This window comes from Phascolarctos cinereus, unplaced genomic scaffold, assembly GCF_003287225.1.
Source record: "Phascolarctos cinereus isolate Bilbo 61053 unplaced genomic scaffold, phaCin_HiC Scaffold_726;HRSCAF=1367, whole genome shotgun sequence".
In the NCBI taxonomy this organism is placed as follows: Eukaryota; Metazoa; Chordata; class Mammalia; order Diprotodontia; family Phascolarctidae; genus Phascolarctos; species Phascolarctos cinereus.
This window is the reverse complement of record NW_027556098.1, coordinates 11,003,519-11,021,324: the sequence shown is the minus strand read 5'-3', so window position 1 is coordinate 11,021,324 and position 17,806 is coordinate 11,003,519. Positions and strand designations below refer to the sequence as shown.

The following is a 17,806-nucleotide window of genomic DNA, read 5'->3' as shown; positions in this document are numbered from 1 at the left end:
TTAGCGTAACAATCCCATTGCACAAATGAAGAAACTGAGGCTCAGAGAGTTTAAGTGATTTGCCCAATGTCAAACGGGTAACAGGGCAAGGATAAGATCCCAAGTTCCCTGAATTCAGGACCGGAACTCTTTCCACTGTTCTCAAAACAATCACCTGAACCTGGCAAAACACCTATTTATTCCTAAGAAAAAATGGATACAAAGGGACTTCAGATAGCATATATTGAGTGTCTGCTGGATAAAAAGCACTGCATATTAAACTACTCACATAAGCTAAATCGTTTGGAAACTGAACTTAACCAACTTCCTGACATATAAAGTATGATGTATTAAAAAAAAAATCCTCCTGACAGAGCATTTGAAAAATGGCTTGAAATTCTTGACAAACTGAGAAACAACTCTTCTAAAACACATTAAACTTTTATCCCAAGATAGTTCTGTTCAAAAGGAGGTGAAAAGTGCTAAAGAGACATGAAGATGAAAAGGAGCATGCTGTAAGATTATTTGTAATTGGTACTGTCAACTAGGATCCAACATGAGGTAATGGTTGGCCTAATATTGGATTTTTTAAAGTAGAACAATAACATTCAAAGAATCTCTGCCCCCACTCTGAAGCGCCATTTAATACACTTGTTTGCCTCCAGAGAGAAGTGTGCCTAAACTGTTCCAGATAAATGGTATCTATCTTACTCACAGGACAAGTCTACCTGATTGCAATAGGGTTAGGGGTTTGGCCAGTGGTTTCCATTAGTAGAGAGAAATCTCAGCTGAGGAAACTCCCTTGACCAAACCAGATCAGCCCTTTCTCTGCAGTTCAGAGATTGAGAGAGATTCCTGCGTTACTGAGAGGTTGTAACTTGCCCAGTCTCCCACAAACAGAATGTGTTAAGAGTTGAGACTTGAACCAAAGTCATCCTGAATTCCAGGTCTGGCTTTTTAGCCACTTTGCAGTGATTCCTCTCACGATGTGATGCCAACACAAGCTGTAAATCTAGTATTTGTAACAAAAAAATTTAGGAAGACAGTTTGCTTTGACTACGCAGTTCGTTTAAGACAGCCAAACTGGTAGCCTTCAAGGACACAGCCCCAGCAACACCTGGGTGGGCTCTGTTCTCATTTCTACTTACAACTTCAGGAAAGTCATCCTGATTATCTGGGCTTCAGTTCCCTCAAATGGAAAACGACAGGGTTGTACTAGATAATCTTTCAGATTTAACATTCCATAGTCTGTGATCTACTTGGAAGCAAGTTCCACAGTCTGCCTCAGCAATTCGTTCTAACATTTTTGAAATTACTTTTATTCTTCACCTCACATCTATGCTGGGTATGAGTCTAAACCTTTATGGCCCTGGAATGAGACATAAGCTAGGGGAACTAATTAGGATGCCTTCATAGTGTAGTTGAAAGCAATTCTAGCTTCAGCCACAAACTAGTTTTTCTCAGTACTCAATACATAGTAGACATTTAAATATTTGTTGAATTGTGACCTTTGGTCAAGTTGTTTCACCTAAGACAATTTTCTCACCTGTAAAATGAGTTAGGTTGAACTAGATGGTTTTTAGGAGTTATGTCTTGCTCTTAAAAGCTACAATTAGAGGAATCTATCCCAACAATTCATCAGGCCAAGTTCAGAGGAAGGTTGTCTTGGTTAAGAGCCCAAGGACAGGAAACATCTTACCACTACAGTTAATATCTGAAATAGTCATTGAGCTTTGACTTCCTGGAATCAAATGTAACCTATCGATATAATCATCCTTCAAGTTACAGAACTGTTACCTCACCCCAAGCCCCTATTATGTGCTCAGTCGTTTCTACCCATCCACAATTTTATTTTTCTTAGTGGCTACTAATAACTCACATTAACATACTGACATTTTACAACATGTTTTCCTCAAAACCCTGAAGAGTAGATAGTGCAGGAATTATTTTGCAGCTGGAGAAACTGAGGATCAGAGAAGTTAACTGACTTGTCTATAGTCATACAAGCCATGTCAGAACGAGAACTTCAAAACTGGTCTTCTAATTCTAGCACCCTTTCAACTATCCCACAACTAATTATTTTGCCTAAACATTAGATATCATAGTGAAATCGATCAATATAGCAGGTGCTATACAAAAGCCATTGGATTTGGAGACAAGAAGACCTGGGTAAATTACGTAACTTCTCAAGACCTTACTTTACTTATCCATACACTCACTCAATATTATTGAGATATTCAAAATGAGATTATGCACGAAAAGGTGCTTTGTTACTGCAAAGCTCTAAGAAATATAACTGATCATTAGTAAGGATAATTATAAGCTGTATTAAAATTGTCTATAGCTAATCCTGGGAAGACTTCCCCAACTACCCAGCTTACTCCTAAGCCTCCATATGCTTCAGAAAATGGGGGGGGGGGAGTTGAGTATTAATTAGCTCCAGCAAAACATAACTAAAGACAGCAAAAATTGATAGGTTATCAAGCTAAATATTAAGAGCTTTTCTTTTCTTTTAAGAAAAAAATTTTTAAACTTTCATAAATTTTATCAGAAATATTATTCTTTTGGGACCTCCTGTACCTCTACCAATGTAGATGGGCAACTGTTTAGCATCAAAAGTATCTTAATAGAAGAGAACATTTTTGCTAATATGAAAATGATAAGTTTCAAATTTAATCTAAGTGTTGTATAATTAGATTCACTAGATTAGCTACAAATTTGTATTATGCATCCTACTGTACTCTTTGTTAGGATGGATAACTTGAGTGCTAATTTACTAATAAAATAAGTATTGCTGTTTCAATTTCCTGTGGTGTGACTAGACACATTAAAGAAATTGTGGTTGGAATATTCTCCACCATCCCCTCCCCCATCACATGGTCTTTGGAACTCCCTTTCCATCCTAGTTTAACAAAAACTTATCTCTCAGGGAAGAGGGAAAATTCTTGACCTTCTCTTTCTCAATAAGGGAGTAGCTGGCAAGAAAGGGGCATAAAGCTGTGTAGCCTAGCTATTTACAGTCAAGGTCTAAGATGTGAGATGGCATCTACTAATTTTCTCACCTCAAAAAGGCATCTTTGCCTCTCCCTTGCATCAAAGGTAGAGGGGAAAGAATAATAGAAATCCAATTAACACACACACACACACACACACACACACACACACACACTCAAAACTTGAATCTTATGACTTTTCTACAGATTTGTTCTTTTTGAAAACATAAACTATAACACAAACATTGAGCATCTGCATAGTCTACAGTTTAGTCTTGAGTTAAACCATGGACTGAACAAAACCTAAAATACCACTTTAAAGGGTATGACTCCTGCCAAAAAGGGGAACAGATAATCCAATAAACATTGAACAGAAGAGGAAAGTGGAATGGAGGATCAATTTGCTTGACTTTAATGAGGTAGAGACTGATGCTACAGGCAAGCTCAAATTAGACAATAGTCAAAAAAGCAAGTAAATAAAGTTTATTATTAAAGAAATAGGAGAAATAGTTTACTCTGTAGAAATTAAAGACAGGTGAAAAAACTACGAACCATCTATGCCATTCTATCAATGCCTCAACTTCAACCTTTAACAACTCATTACAGTATAAACTATGAAATCACTATCAGCTTATTTTAAGTTTCAGCAGATGGTTGAAAAAATTGTCTTTCAGAAAATTTCCACGATGTCCTTAAGTTTAGGGATTCATTTTCATATTTGGTAACTGAAACTAACAACTAGAATGATCAGAAGCTAGAGTCCTAATGCCCCAAGATTTAAAGAATGCATTAAAGAAGCATTGGGTGGGAGTGGAGAGTAGAGAGCCAGACTTGGGAGTCAGGATGACATTGGTTCAAGCCCCAATTTAACACATAATGGCTGTGTGCCTCCAGCCAAGCCACTGAACCTTTTAGCACTCCAGGCAATAAGTCATGTAAGGCTATAGCCTAACACTAAGAAAAGGTGCAACCAGCATTGATAGATGGGAGTTTCCTCAACAAGCTTTTCCTACACCAATAAAATCACAGTCCAGGGACATACGTAAGATAATTAGGTGATAATTATCTCGTATGACCTGTCATTTCATTTGTAGTATAAGGATAGCTTTGGTTGAAATTTTAGACTGCGCAATTAAAAATGTAAGATAAAAAATTTAAAGACATGCAGACATCTAATTTCAAAAAATTCACATTTGGCAAAGATATGCAAATTGAAAATAACAGATTGTACACTTTTTTTTCTACCTCAAACACACTGTACATAAAATATTTGCCCTTTAATAATGACACTAGAATGCCATTCAAAATCATATACCTGCTAACTACATAATTTGCATTATCAATGAATGATGATTTGATATTAAAAACAATTTGAAAGTAAAGATGATGTATTTGGGGTCACAAACACAATTTTATCATTTAGGAAAAAATGGAAGGTCACATATTGAAGGGCTGCTTTTTTCATACTAAAGCATAAGAGTCATAATGATTAAACAGAATCTAACCCTTTTAGGTTCATTTTATGTTCTTTTAGGACAAGCAAAAATTACACATCTGGAAACGTAAAAAAAATGCAATATCATTTCCTTGAGAAACAGCTCTATTGTACTAGATCTGCCAAATAGCGAAGGAAACTTGTTATAATAGCCTTCAGAAAGACAGTCTGTTCTACTACAAGACTGAGCAAAACAACACAGAACATTTTTAAATGCTGCCTTCTTTAGGTATTTTACTTTCAACATTTAAAGACTTACAGAAATACCAACTCAAATACGCACCGATGGATTTCGACCTGGTTCTTTTTGATGAAACATTGCTGTAGAGAGACCAAGGAGACCCACTCAAAAGATACTGACGGGCCAAAGGCACCAGATGGTAGTAGCGCCTGTGATCCCAGTAATCCTAGGGCAGCCCTGTGTCTGTAACTGTGAGACAGTCAACACTGAAACACAACAGGAAAATCTGCCCTACAATTCCAGGAAAGCCAGCTCCACCTAATCACCTCCGCCAGAGTTTAAGAATTAAAAATCCCTCAGCATTCCCATTGCCTTTTCCACTGACCCCTGCTGTGGATTATCTCCTTTCTCTCTCAACTTTCAACCAAAACTGAGTGGAGGGAGAAAAAAAAAGACATGGGTCAGGAACTTTGGCAGAGCATCCCCATGACTTATCCGGCAATGATGGCTGGTAAAAGGGACTTTGAACTCTGCTACCCAGTGCTTGAAGAACAGGAGCTCAGCCTACTGTGTAATTAAGCCGGAGCTGAGTAATGAACAAGAGTGTCCCTACGCCTGTAACAGGAGACTGACCTGAGCTGACAAAAGCTTCTCCCTAAGGTAAGCAGTGGAACCCTTCCCCTGCTTGTCGATCAGGGGTCATTTAGGGCAAATGAATCTCTCTCAGAGTCAGTCTCTCTCTCTCTCTCTCTCTCTCTCTCTCTCTCTCTCTCTCTCTCTCTCTCTCTCTCTCAGCATACTGTCATTAAAAAGTCTTAACAGCTGGACTGACACAGCTTCACAGGAGAGAACTGTCTACCTTATAAAGATAATAAAGCAGTGAATTAATCCCCCACCCCCTTTTCTACAATTCAAAGTCAAGTTCTGAATCATCTTCCTGGATCATATTAAAAAATACACACAAAAACCAAATATCAAATAAGAAAAAAAAAATGTGATAGGAATCCCAAAGTTGAGAGAAACAGAGAAAAGAAGTAACCTTAAGGGAAAAAAGAAGCTTTTTTTTTCCCCAATAGGGAATGAATGCTGAAGCATATTTAAGAAATACAGAGATCTGGTGCAAACTGCGGGTTTTTTCCCCCAAGGATGTGGATTATATCTATGCAAGACAAGAAATTGCAACCAATCTAATCACCAGGAAAGTGTTTTAAAAGAAAGCTCAGCATAAACCTGAGTGATTCAATGTAGGCACCAGACATTTGGACTCCAGCAAAGGTGTTAAAAAAAAAATTCTTGTTAAAGTGGAAACAGCAGGAAAGAATTGCTTCCTTGTGTTCTCCGGATTTTGTGCTGCAATGCCTTCTTTCATGCCATTACAACACTGCCCAGTGAAACACACTTCAGATGTTTGGACATCAAGATGAAAACATACATTTCCTTGGCTCTGTGGCCTACAAGTGAGCTTGCATTTCATTCTTTTAGCAACAAACAAATGGAGTGATTAATTTCCCATATGTAAAACTTCCTTGGAAAAAAAAAAGTGGGACTCAAAAGAGGTATACATCAACATGTAGTAATTATGAAGTACCTTTCATCAAGGGATCTCAAAGCATTATTTTTGTTATGAGCCATTTAAATTGCCAATAGGTCTACCGGGCATTCCAGACTAAGTGGATATGCATTTTGGCGTTGCAGTGAGAAAATGAGACTGGAAACATGCCACTATAAAATAAAAACATTACCCCACCCCCAATTTATGAGTGTATAATTGTTGTTATTGTTGTTCAATTGTTTCAGTCATGTCTGACTCTTCATGACCCCAGTTGAGGTTTTCTTGGCAAAAAAAAAAACAAAACTGGAGTGGTTTGCTATTTTTTGCTATTTCCTTCTCCAGCTCATTTTATATGTGAGGAAACTGAGGTAAACAGCATTAAGTGACTTGCCCAGAGTCACACAACTAGTTAGTTTCTAAGGCCAGAAAAAATAAGTCTTCTCGACTCCAGATCCAGCACTCTATCCTAACTGCCCATATGAGTGTAGAGATAATATATCAAATACATTTCTGGGTATCATAATTTGGTACTCATACATACTAATTAATCATTTTGGGCAAACCACAAATACTTCTCACCCCAACACTTGTATAACTTATTTGAGGAATAAAGTTTCAGTCCAATCTTAATGAAGGCTACAATGATATAAATATAGATATATTTCCCATTGAAAATATAGCCACTAATTGAAGCTGAAGCAGTTAAGATTTAGACATCACTGCCTATTAACTAACCTCTGTGTGCCTCAGTTTCTTCAAATGGGGATAATTATAGTATCTGCTTCACAGAATTTTGAGAATCAAATGAGATAATAATTTGTAAAGCACTTAACACAGTTGCTGGCATATAGTAGGTGCTTAATAAATGTTTATTTCCATTTCTTCCTTTTCCTTCCTCCATTGCCTGACTTGAAAACATTAGCAGTCAATAACAATCACACCAGATTTGGTTGACGAGAAGCTGTATTAGGTGATCTGTTTCAGCTCTAAATCTATCGTCCTATACAGATGCCTGCTAAATCATTTGTGGTCTTGAAAGTGTTAGCACTGTACTCCCCTGAGCTTCCCACTCCATTTCCACCACTAAATAAGGTTTCCTCCAAGTGACAGAGTCACAGGACTGAAACACAATTTTTCGTTATCAATATCTATACACCCTGATACTATTCATTCTCATCTTGCATCACTGCTCAGACAATAAAGAAATTCTTCTAATTTCTCTTCCTAAGTAAGAGCATAAATATGGTCTTCTTGAAAGCAGCATCACTTAAATATTTGATAAATTTTATCTGGAAATTAGCCACATGTCATAAGCAAGTCACATTCACTGAGCTAAAAACATATGGCTAGGCTATGTGTTCGAAGAGCTAGAATCTCAACATCCCAGAAGGAGACTTGTGTAGTCAGAATTTCTTCCTGGCTTACTTTGGGCCAGATAAGGATACACAGCTTTCAAAACTGTTGGACTCTTTTCTCTTTCCCCTTCCTTCCTGGTACACTGGGAGACCTTGGCTCAATAAAAGCCGTTGATGGTAAAAGCAGTATATTTTGCTGATGCTCTCTGGAGCCTAACAAGACCTCAAAACTCAGCACCAAAATACATAGGACTCTTTTGACTCACCACAGTAACAATTACACTGTATGGTGCATGACTCCATAGCACAAATAGATTGTGAAAGACACCATCTAATATTATATTTCTCTTCCTCAAAGGAAACAGTTTCGTTCTTGACTTTAAAGTCAGACATCAACTCCTCTAGCTTACAGTACACTCAGACTACTTCTGATCATGAAAAAATGGAAAAACTAACCCCTGCCCCCAACTCTTGGTTAACTAATATAAAGGACATGCTTTTAAAATTCCTCTGTGATCATTGGAGCTGTGCACTCAGTGACTGAAGTTTTCTTTTTTTTTTTTTTCAGGACCCAGAAAGAGGAGTCATTCTTTTGTTCTAAATTGTTATTGTAAAGCATCAAATTCTGGTTGGCCACATGAAAAGAAAAGAATGATGGGAACATTGGTAGCAGAAAGGATGCCAGCACTTACATAGGAAAACAGGATATGGAGACTAGCATGGTAAATGTGCATCTGCACAGAAAAGGAGCCATGATGTTTCTCTGGAAGAAGTATTTGCATCTACTTCAGGAGGAAGTATTTGTATCTATGTCATGACAGTCTCAATAAACAACCCACAGCTTTCTAGCCAATAATAAATCTTCCAGGTGGGGGTAGTAATATTACATTATGCTCATCTGAAAAAAAAAGCAGTTTGTGTAACAAAATAATTATACAAATTAAACTAAGAGTATACTAAATTACTCTAATTTCAGTTTGGGATACTGTTTAAGAAACTCCCTTCCCTCCTTTGTTTTTATTACTAGACTAAATAGGAGGATTTTACATTTAATTAAGCACTTAGCAAACATAGAACAATTTAATTCTTGAGGAGTTTTTTGTTTTTAATGAGAACTGCCTTTCCACTTATAATTGTTCATTTCAATTTACATTTTAAAAAATGTAGGGATACCAAGAACTGTTCAATGAATTATGCCATCTTTTTGTAATCTAATTTATACAACCAATGCTAACAGAGACTGAGTTTTGTCAAGCTCTATCCAGTTATCAGTATGAGTAACAGGAAGGTTTCCCATAAGGTGTTTAATTATTTTCATCCCCAATAACTCATGAAAACCATCCACTGAGGGGTACACAGGTTATTATCTGTTTTACAACCTGCTGGGTGGTACAGTGGATAGAAAATTGTGCCTGGAGTCAAGAAGACTTCACTTTTAACTTACCCTAAACAAGTTACTTCACTTTGCCTCAGTTTCCTCAACTGTAAAATAGGAATAATAATAGCATCCACTTCCTAAGACTGTTGTGAAGATAAAATGAGATATTTGTGAAGTGCTTAGCACAGTTTCTGGTGCACGGTGCTTTAAAAAATCGTTCCTTTCCCCACATGGAGGCAATCACAAACCCTTGAAGCATTAAAATGCAGATTCTCTGCTTCCTTTTTTCTCAACTCACTATTATTACTTTTATGGTCCAACTCTCTTCAGAAGGCCCCTGTTAATTCAATATTTCATCCATCTTCTTACATGTAATCTTATTCTATAGAATTCTGGGACCTTGAATGCCTGTATGAAAAAGACTTCTTCTGCTCCCTGCTTTTCCAATAGAGGTCATAAAATGTGCTACTGCCATTTCACGTGTTATTTCTTCATCATTACCACAGACACAGAGTTTATTAAATGGTAAAGTGGTGGGAATAAGCACTCAAATCTTTGAAGCTTCCTTCAAGTCACTGCTAAAATTATACCCTCTATAGGAAGGTTTTTCTCCACTCTTTCTTGACTCTTCTAGTGCCTTCCCTCCATTGCTAATCTCCAGTCTATACTGTATATAGCTTGTTTGTACATAAGTGTTTCTATGTTGTCTCCCCCATCAGACTGTTAGCTCCTTTAGAGCAAGGATTGTCTTTTGCCTTTTTGTGTCCTCAGCACTTAGCATAATGCCTAGTACATAGTAAGTACATGATAAATCCTTATTGACTGAGTGAAGATTAATGGTAGCCAGGGAAGTCCTTTGAACAGGAATGACAGAATTCTCTCCATCAGCTATCATGTTGGAATAATCAAAGAAGCAACAGAGTGCCCCCTGCCTACAACCAACCCCATAAACAGCATCTCTTTGGAACTACCTCACCGGTGTGAACCATTAAAGTATTCCCAAATTCAGTCTAAATATGGAATATAGATTCAACTGAGTGATCATCTTACCATTTACTGGTTTTAAGGACTAACCTCTGTTAGAAGTTCTCTACATACTGCCATTCTATTTTCCTTAATGGAACACTTTATTCTACAATGATACTTTTGGAATTGAACTTGTTAAAACTGAAAGCCTCCTTCATTGTTGGCTTCATTCTTTTAAACAAACAAGCAGAAACTTAGAAAGCACTTAAAAAAAGACTTTGCTACAGGTTTAATGCTTGAACAAGGAAAGTACCTTCCATAAAATCTCCTTGTGGTGAGACTTCATTTTAAATAACATTAAAATACAACTCTTATTATTTTCACTGTCAAGAAAAAATATGATGGATTATTGAAGAACAGTGTCCTCTTAGAATTATTTTAGCAATGAAAATATATAGAGAGAGATGGATAGGGAGATGGAAAGAGGAGAGGGAGAAGGAGAGGGAGAAGGGGAGAGAAAGTACTTAAAGTTTCCTGACTTACTATTTGATCCTAAGATGTTAACCAAGAATTTAAAATAATCACTTTTACATGTTCGGGTTAAAGGGAGAAGCATGAAGGAAATGAATATAGACATTAGAACAGTCACAGAACTAGTTTAGAAAATCAGACCCACCTGGCTTCCATCCACCTGGCGCTTCCTTCACTGGAAGTAGAAGTCTCAGGAAGGAAATTGGAGGAAGTGGAGCTACAGAGTATAGAGGGGATTTGGGGAGGGAAGGCTGGGGTTCAAGTTACAATAAAGTGAATCCACTTCTCAGGGTTGTGGGAGTAAGAAGACCCATTAAAAACTGAAGTCTCCAATGCCTCATAGATCTTGCCATTGGTGTTTGGAAGCCTTCTTACTTGCAAAAGAATAAAAACATAAAACATTGAATATAGCTGGTTGGAGTCAAGTATAACAGAAAGACCATTGGATTTGGAGTACATAATGTGTGTATATATACACACATGATCCTAATGAATATTCATATATGTAAATGAATATTTGTTAGAATTTCTACATCAAAGATAAAGTTTCTTGCCAATTGTCATATTTGTTTATGAGCCAAAATTTCATCAAAGTAAAGCAGTGCAAATCTTATTCTTTTGTAGTCAATAAACATACAAGTCTGTTTCAAAGAACTGTACACATGTGTGCATCTGGACCCAGAATATCACAATCTCCAGTATCATGCTGTCTGCTTCCACCCCAAGGTCAAAATATTCCAGGTTTACAAAGCTCTCTTTTTCTTCCAGTGAATTCAGAGAAGCAGATTCACAGTGTCTGCTTGTTGATGCTGATAGTTTAAGAGACTGATGCCTTTCAATAATCTAAATCCTGGTTATTATCATGACAGTGAAAAGATAAAATGTTTGCATGGAGTGCCCCAGAAAAAGTAGATTTTAGAAATGAAAGTTATGAGGGAGGGAGTGAAGCAGCATACATTTAATTCTCTCTAATACTTAAATGTTTAGTGCTGGAAGTGGTCTAATGCTCGGGGCAGTGAGTTCATCCTTTATCCAAGATAACTTAAAATGGAATTACATTTACTTTCCTAATGAACAGTAAAGACCTCTCAAGAAATGTAAAAGTAAGCAAACTGGGAGACACGTACAACATATATCTAAACTAACCAATAGTTTTTGATGTGTTTTTTGTTTTTTTGTTTTTTTTCTTTTTAGTTTGTCTGGATTACTGGTACCCTATCAAAGAATGATTTTTATCAACACACAAACTGGTTTAGAATAAGTTGGGAGTATTTTAGATTTTGGATACTTAGGGTAAGGGCTAATAAAAAAAAGTTCAAACCAGATTTTGTGGAATGCCTGGCTAAAATGTCCATTTCACTTCAAAAATTCTTTGAAAGTATTCCTTCTTAAAACAGCAACAAAAAACCTCCCATGAACTAGTCCTAATATTTAGTTTCACAAACTTAGTCTTAGAACATGGATAGTGGTATAGCACACTCCTGAGGAATGAGGAGATGGATGTGGAATTAGGGCTGGGATAGTGGGACGTTTACAGAGAGAGGCTTTGTTCTTTGACACAGACAGCCAAAGTCCCCCCCCCCCCCCCCCCGCTTCCTCTTTGAAAATCAAGTGCTAAACCATCACCCATCCAAATACAAACCCTCCCTTTTTCTCTGTCCCCCACCCCGGCATATCAACATCCAGAAGTAATTCTCTGGATGGGTGATTTTTAATCATTATCCTGACTGGCAGCCCCAAGGATTAAACTATGGTCCTTTTGAGCAGTAGCTTTATACACATTAGCCCCCTGGGGTGCTGAACTCTAAAACCTCTTTCTTTCTCTAGTTCTAGCCCATATCTTGCAAAGCCCTAGCTGGTCACTGTGGTATAGGGCTTTTCTTCCATGCTTGGTTACCAGAAGAAAAAAAAAAGATCCTAAAACCCCAAACCCTACAACAATGGAATTAAGTATTGCAATGCATTTCAGACAGCATTCAGACAAATGGTCAGGCTCCAAGCTTTTTTCTTGTAGTTGAGATTTCCCTATCATGAAAGCTTCACATTCTCATCCTATGAGCTTGGCAATGGCGTGAGTGATAATTTGGCTGAATGAAAACAGAATGAGTTTTCTGTAACTCACTTCAAAACTGCTGAATGGAAATCAAGGGCAGCATCTTCTTAATCAAGCACAATTTCCTGCCTAGGGATTGCATAAATATAATATGCCATCTGGCCCCATTCTGCTGCTTTGGGATTTTCTTGCTTTGCTGATATCTTAAGTAAAAACACTATAATTTCACTAGCAAATTATTTTTATCACACTGCTTATTTCCTTCTCTATGATTCTCTAACAAACCTTGTAGAGAGCTTTGTTCAATGTTTAACGATGAAAACACTCCTCTTACCTTTTTTTTTTTAAATATCATTGTGGAAAGCCAAAACATTTAACATATGTTTTCCTCCCCTGTGCAATACTGAGTGACTCTCAGTTCTGTTGAAAGGCATTGGACAGAGCTAAGCTTATAGCAAGGGGACAACTGGGCTTCTTCATATATCTGTGCCAAAGCACTCTCTCCATTGTGACTAAAAACACTGCTTATTTAGGTCTGTGGTATTGTTATCATAGACCTATAGACAGTGCAGTGTGGTTTTTTTAAAAAGTACTAGCCAAGAGGTAAGGTCAATATTGAAATCCATTCCTATTTTAACTAGTCAGGGGGGCAATAGTAGAGCTTCAACAAACTAGAATGCCCAGAGAATGAGAAGGGTTGGTTAATTTAATTTTCTAGTTAATGGAGCATTCCAAGAAACCCTTTGTGAGTCACCCTTTGTTAACACCATTTCCAAAATGTCGAAATCCACTCTGCTCCCTTAAGTAACATTTACTGTCCATAATGTAAGAATTCAGGAACTTGCAGTTTCTCAGTTATTACAAAGATTAATTTTTTGCTCTTAGAGAAATTCAATTAAGCTAAAATATGCTAGTTCCCAAAAATATCCTAAATATTTTTAATAAACTACAAAAATAGGACATGCAAATTTCTACTTGAGGGTTATGCTTAATAGAAGACAAAAAAGACCCTAAGGTTGTCTTCCTCATACCCATTTCCTCTATCTACGGAAATGTCTAATCACTTCAAAAGACTTCAAATTCAAATTTTAGTTTAAAGCATTTATTCCAATACTACATTAAAGTGATGATCTCATCAATGGAGCTAATGTTTCAAACAATGTAGATCATAATCCATCTATGCCTTCCCCTCCTCTGTTTGTCTACAACATCTTCTGTGATGTTTGTCTACACGTTTCTATAAATTCAGTACTGGAACTTCCAACCAATACATTGGGGACCTTCCTCCAGTTCTTCTGATACTGCATTGAGTAAATGTGCATTCTGTTGCCATCTTTTGCTTTTACTCCTTCCCATCCCCTTCTCACACATTTTTGGTGACATCATTTCTACTGTTTTTCTTGAGTAGTTCCATATTTGTAGTCTGCCAGAACCTGTTTATGTCCACCACAGACCTTTTCATTTCCCTTTGGATGATCCTCAACTTCAATACTTTAAAGACTGTGGTAACCCATGATTTATAACTAAACAATACCAACAGAAGGATGTAGGTGTGAAAACACAGTCTTTTGTTTTTGGAGAATCCTGTGATCATTAAAAGCAGAGCACAGTTTCACAAAGGAAATCCAGACTTTTCATTTTCTTGTTCAGTTATGGGTCTAGCTTATTTACCATTTGCAAAATTTGTTAAATTTCTCAAAATATTTTATTTTACAAATAAATCATAATAAGATGAATTTGATATGCGGAAATGTCACCAAGAAAGACTTCACATTACTATTTTGTTTTATGAAGAATACTGGAAGTTTAAGGACCAACTGCATTCTCACCTTTTCCATGATGCTTTTTTGACAACTTTTGTACATGGTAATATCTCCTTAATTTCCAAGAACATGAATGTATTATCTGTACCACACATTATATTCTTGTGTTGGCTTACGTAGTCCTTTGGTTGTTTCATATGTGAACATGCTGTCTTCCTAACTATATTGTAACTTACTTAGAATCATAGGATGAAAAAGGAAATTAGATGCATCTGTCTTCTCCCATCTAATGCAATGATCCCTTCTAGAATTTCCCCGATTTGAATGCTGGAGATCCATTATGTATTCTTTTTGTATTCTCTATAGTATCTAACAATGCTGGACACATATTAAACCTTATTGTATACTTGCTAAATTCAGTAGAATGAAGCTGAAATGATTTAAAGATTAGCATTTCTCAAATTAATCTATCCATGGAATAATTTTGGCCTTGAAATATATTGACATAACCCATATATTCTGGTATGGAGAAAGGGGAAGATATTCTGAGGTTTAAAGGAGAAAATTAAATCTTTCCATGCTGAAACATTGCCACATGTAATACATATTTTGAAACAATTTCCTGGTTAATATTTTGGTGGAAAAATATCTGAAGCAGAAAAATTCATTCACAGATTCTCCTATTCAAATCACCTACAACACCAGGGTTCCATCGAATAGAGCTGGATAAACTTTGTCTTGGGCCATAAATCATGGAACAGGAAACCTGGAATGGGTCTTAGAGGTCATCTAATACAAACCACTCATTTTAAATATGAGAAAAAAGAGGAGGGAAATAGGTGAATTGTCTGAAGTCATAGAGTGAGTCAATGGCAGAATCAGGACTAAATTCAGGTTTTCTAATTTTCAGCGCAGGCCTGATACAACTTACAGACCATATACATCCTATAGAGCACTCTAGGTAACAGAATTGAAGATGACAACTTTGGTATTGTCATTGATTTGTCTATATATATATATATATATATATATATATATATATATATATATATATATATATATATATATATATATATATATATATATGTATATGTATATATATATATATGTATATGTATATATATATATATATGTATATGTATATATATATATATACACATATATATGTGTATATATATATACATATATATGTATATATATATGTATATATATATATGTATATATATATATATAGAAAAATGTACCAGTATTAGAGATACAAACTAAAATTAAAAAAATATATGGCCTCCGCACTCAGGGAGCTCACATTCTAATGGGAGAGGTAATATTCAAATAATTGCACACACATGATACATACAGTGAAAATGGAAGGTCAGACGGAAGGCACGCAGTTGGGGTGGTGGGGACAAGGGCGGACTAGGGAAGGCCTTCTGCGGAAGGTGAGATTTAAGCCAAGAGGTGGAGGTGAGGAGGGAGAGCATTATAGGAATGAGAGAGACCCAGTAAAAGGGGCATGCTTTTGGAGGATGGAATTGCCTTGAGTGAGGAACAGCCAGAAGGCTGATGTCACTGGATTATAGAGTATGTAGAGTTGAGGAAAGTATAATAAGACTGAAAAGGTAGAAGAGGCCAGATTGCAAAAGGCTTTAAATGTTCAACAGATGTTTTTATATTTGATACCAAAGGTCATAGGGCATTACTGGAGTTTAATGACTAAGACTAATCAGATTTGCACTTTAGGATCCACAATTTAAGGAGATCATTTTGGCAACCTAGTGGAGGATAGACTGGAAAGGGCTCAGGGTGGGGGTAGGAACACTGAACAGGGAAGACCAATTAACAAATTTTAGACCTTGTGTCCTTTTAATATTTTTATTGCCAAAGTGAAATACTTCATCAATCTTAAGTGGTATGTTGTGCATTAATTAAAGCTACTAGTGGCCAGCAGTGAATTAAAATATGCTTAAATTTTTCATAATAATACTTGACCTTCTAAACCAGGCAACCAGTCAATTAACACTCTCATGTGCTTGTAATTTATGCATAAGACAATGGCATAAGTACAAAAGGGAGCCCACTTCATTAATTTGGTCATTATTTCCTTTTATAGTGAGGAGGTTACTGTTATGTCTTCAGGAGGGATATATTGAAGAAATATTCAGCTGTATAATTTGAAGAGTTGAGTTTTCATGGCTTGAAAAAAATGATCATGAGCTAATAGTATTGGAGATTTCTGGAATTTTATAAAGAATGCTTGAGATAGCTAATGACCCAACAGTTGACAGATAGAAAACATAGAAGGCTTACATTGATAATTTAGTTTTGTAAATACTTCATCAGAAAGGAATCTGGAAAAAAACTTGGTTTATAGAAGGAAAGAAAACTTTTTTTCCCCTCTTTTCTTTTTTTTTGCTCTGGTTCTACTTCCACTAATTTTTTAAATACCAAAAGAAATAGAAAAATGGTAAAGCATTGACTATAAGTCATTTCTTCATCAGAAGTTGTTGGGAAATGTTACAGGCTATAATACTCTCCTTTCTCCCCTAGGATAACTGACATCTGGATAGTATTGACAGGGTGAGTGTTTTAAATGAGAGGGGAAAAAATCTTGCTTAAAAAAAAAGACAACTCTGTAGCATTGGCTCAGTTCCATCAAGTTGGTCACTAGTATCCCCTAAAGTGCTATTTTAAAAAGACCTCATTTGTCATCAGTCCTTTCTACTCAAATGAACAATGACCTGTGATCCACCCAGCTAGTGGTCACAGGAGAACAAATATTCACCCATAATTTATGTTTGCTTTAATAAATGTAAATATTTTAAATATATAGCATTCCCAAGAACCCATTTCATTTTGATGAAACATTAAGATCCGTTTTTTCTACCTACTTGATTTGAGCCTACACACACACACACACACACACACACACACACACACACACACACACACACAGAGACACACACTCCTCTATGTGTATGTGAGTTTATACATAAGAGTCCTGTGTTTGGAATGGAAGTAGCACATCTCAAAATGCCTACAAAATGTTGGATTTAAGAAGCCATTAAAAGCATAACTACAATTACCTATAAAGTAAGATATATTTTATTGATTTAAAGTAGCTTACTTAAAAGATGCCAATGAAGTAGTCCCTTGATTTTCCAATTCAAGAAGCACTTAAGTGCCTACCATGTGCCCATGCAGTGCTAAGCGCTAGAGATACAAAGACCAAAACAAATAAACAAAAACCAGTTCCTGCTGTCAAGAAACCTATATTCTACTTGGGTGAGACAAAGTATAAAGAGTAACTAAATATAAACTTAGGGGTTAGGGCAGTGGGGAAAGGGCATCATCAACTGGGAGGAGAACAGCAGAATCATGAAAGGTTTTGTGCTGTATTGAGCCAAGTTTTAAAGGGGGCTAGAGATCCCAAGAGGTGAAGGTATGGAAGGAGGGCATTCCAGGCTTGTACAAAGGAAAAGAAACGGGAGATGAAGAGCAAATGAAATACTATGAACAGGTAGGACTCAGACTGTGAAGGGCATTAAATGTCCAAAAACTGA

At 36.4% G+C, this 17,806-nt stretch overlaps 1 protein-coding gene and 1 long non-coding RNA gene across 5 annotated transcripts in view; one reads left to right on the top strand and one right to left on the bottom strand.

Moving 5' to 3' along the window:
* MID1 (midline 1) overlaps positions 1 to 17,806 on the bottom strand; it is a 436,773-nt gene that overhangs the window by 150,944 nt on the left and 268,023 nt on the right. The window contains exon 1 of one of the 4 annotated variants that reach the window (XM_021006247.2): positions 4,751 to 4,858. The exons of the other annotated variants lie outside the window; for them this stretch is intronic. The gene's annotated coding sequence lies outside the window, so the exon portion shown is untranslated. Of the gene's footprint in view, positions 1 to 4,750; positions 4,859 to 17,806 lie in introns of those variants that run through there. 4 annotated transcript variants of the gene reach the window in all.
* LOC144454338 (uncharacterized) lies at positions 5,008 to 9,226 on the top strand. Its single transcript, XR_013482734.1, has 2 exons — positions 5,008 to 5,308; positions 8,124 to 9,226. It is a non-coding gene; the product is annotated as an uncharacterized LOC144454338 (long non-coding RNA).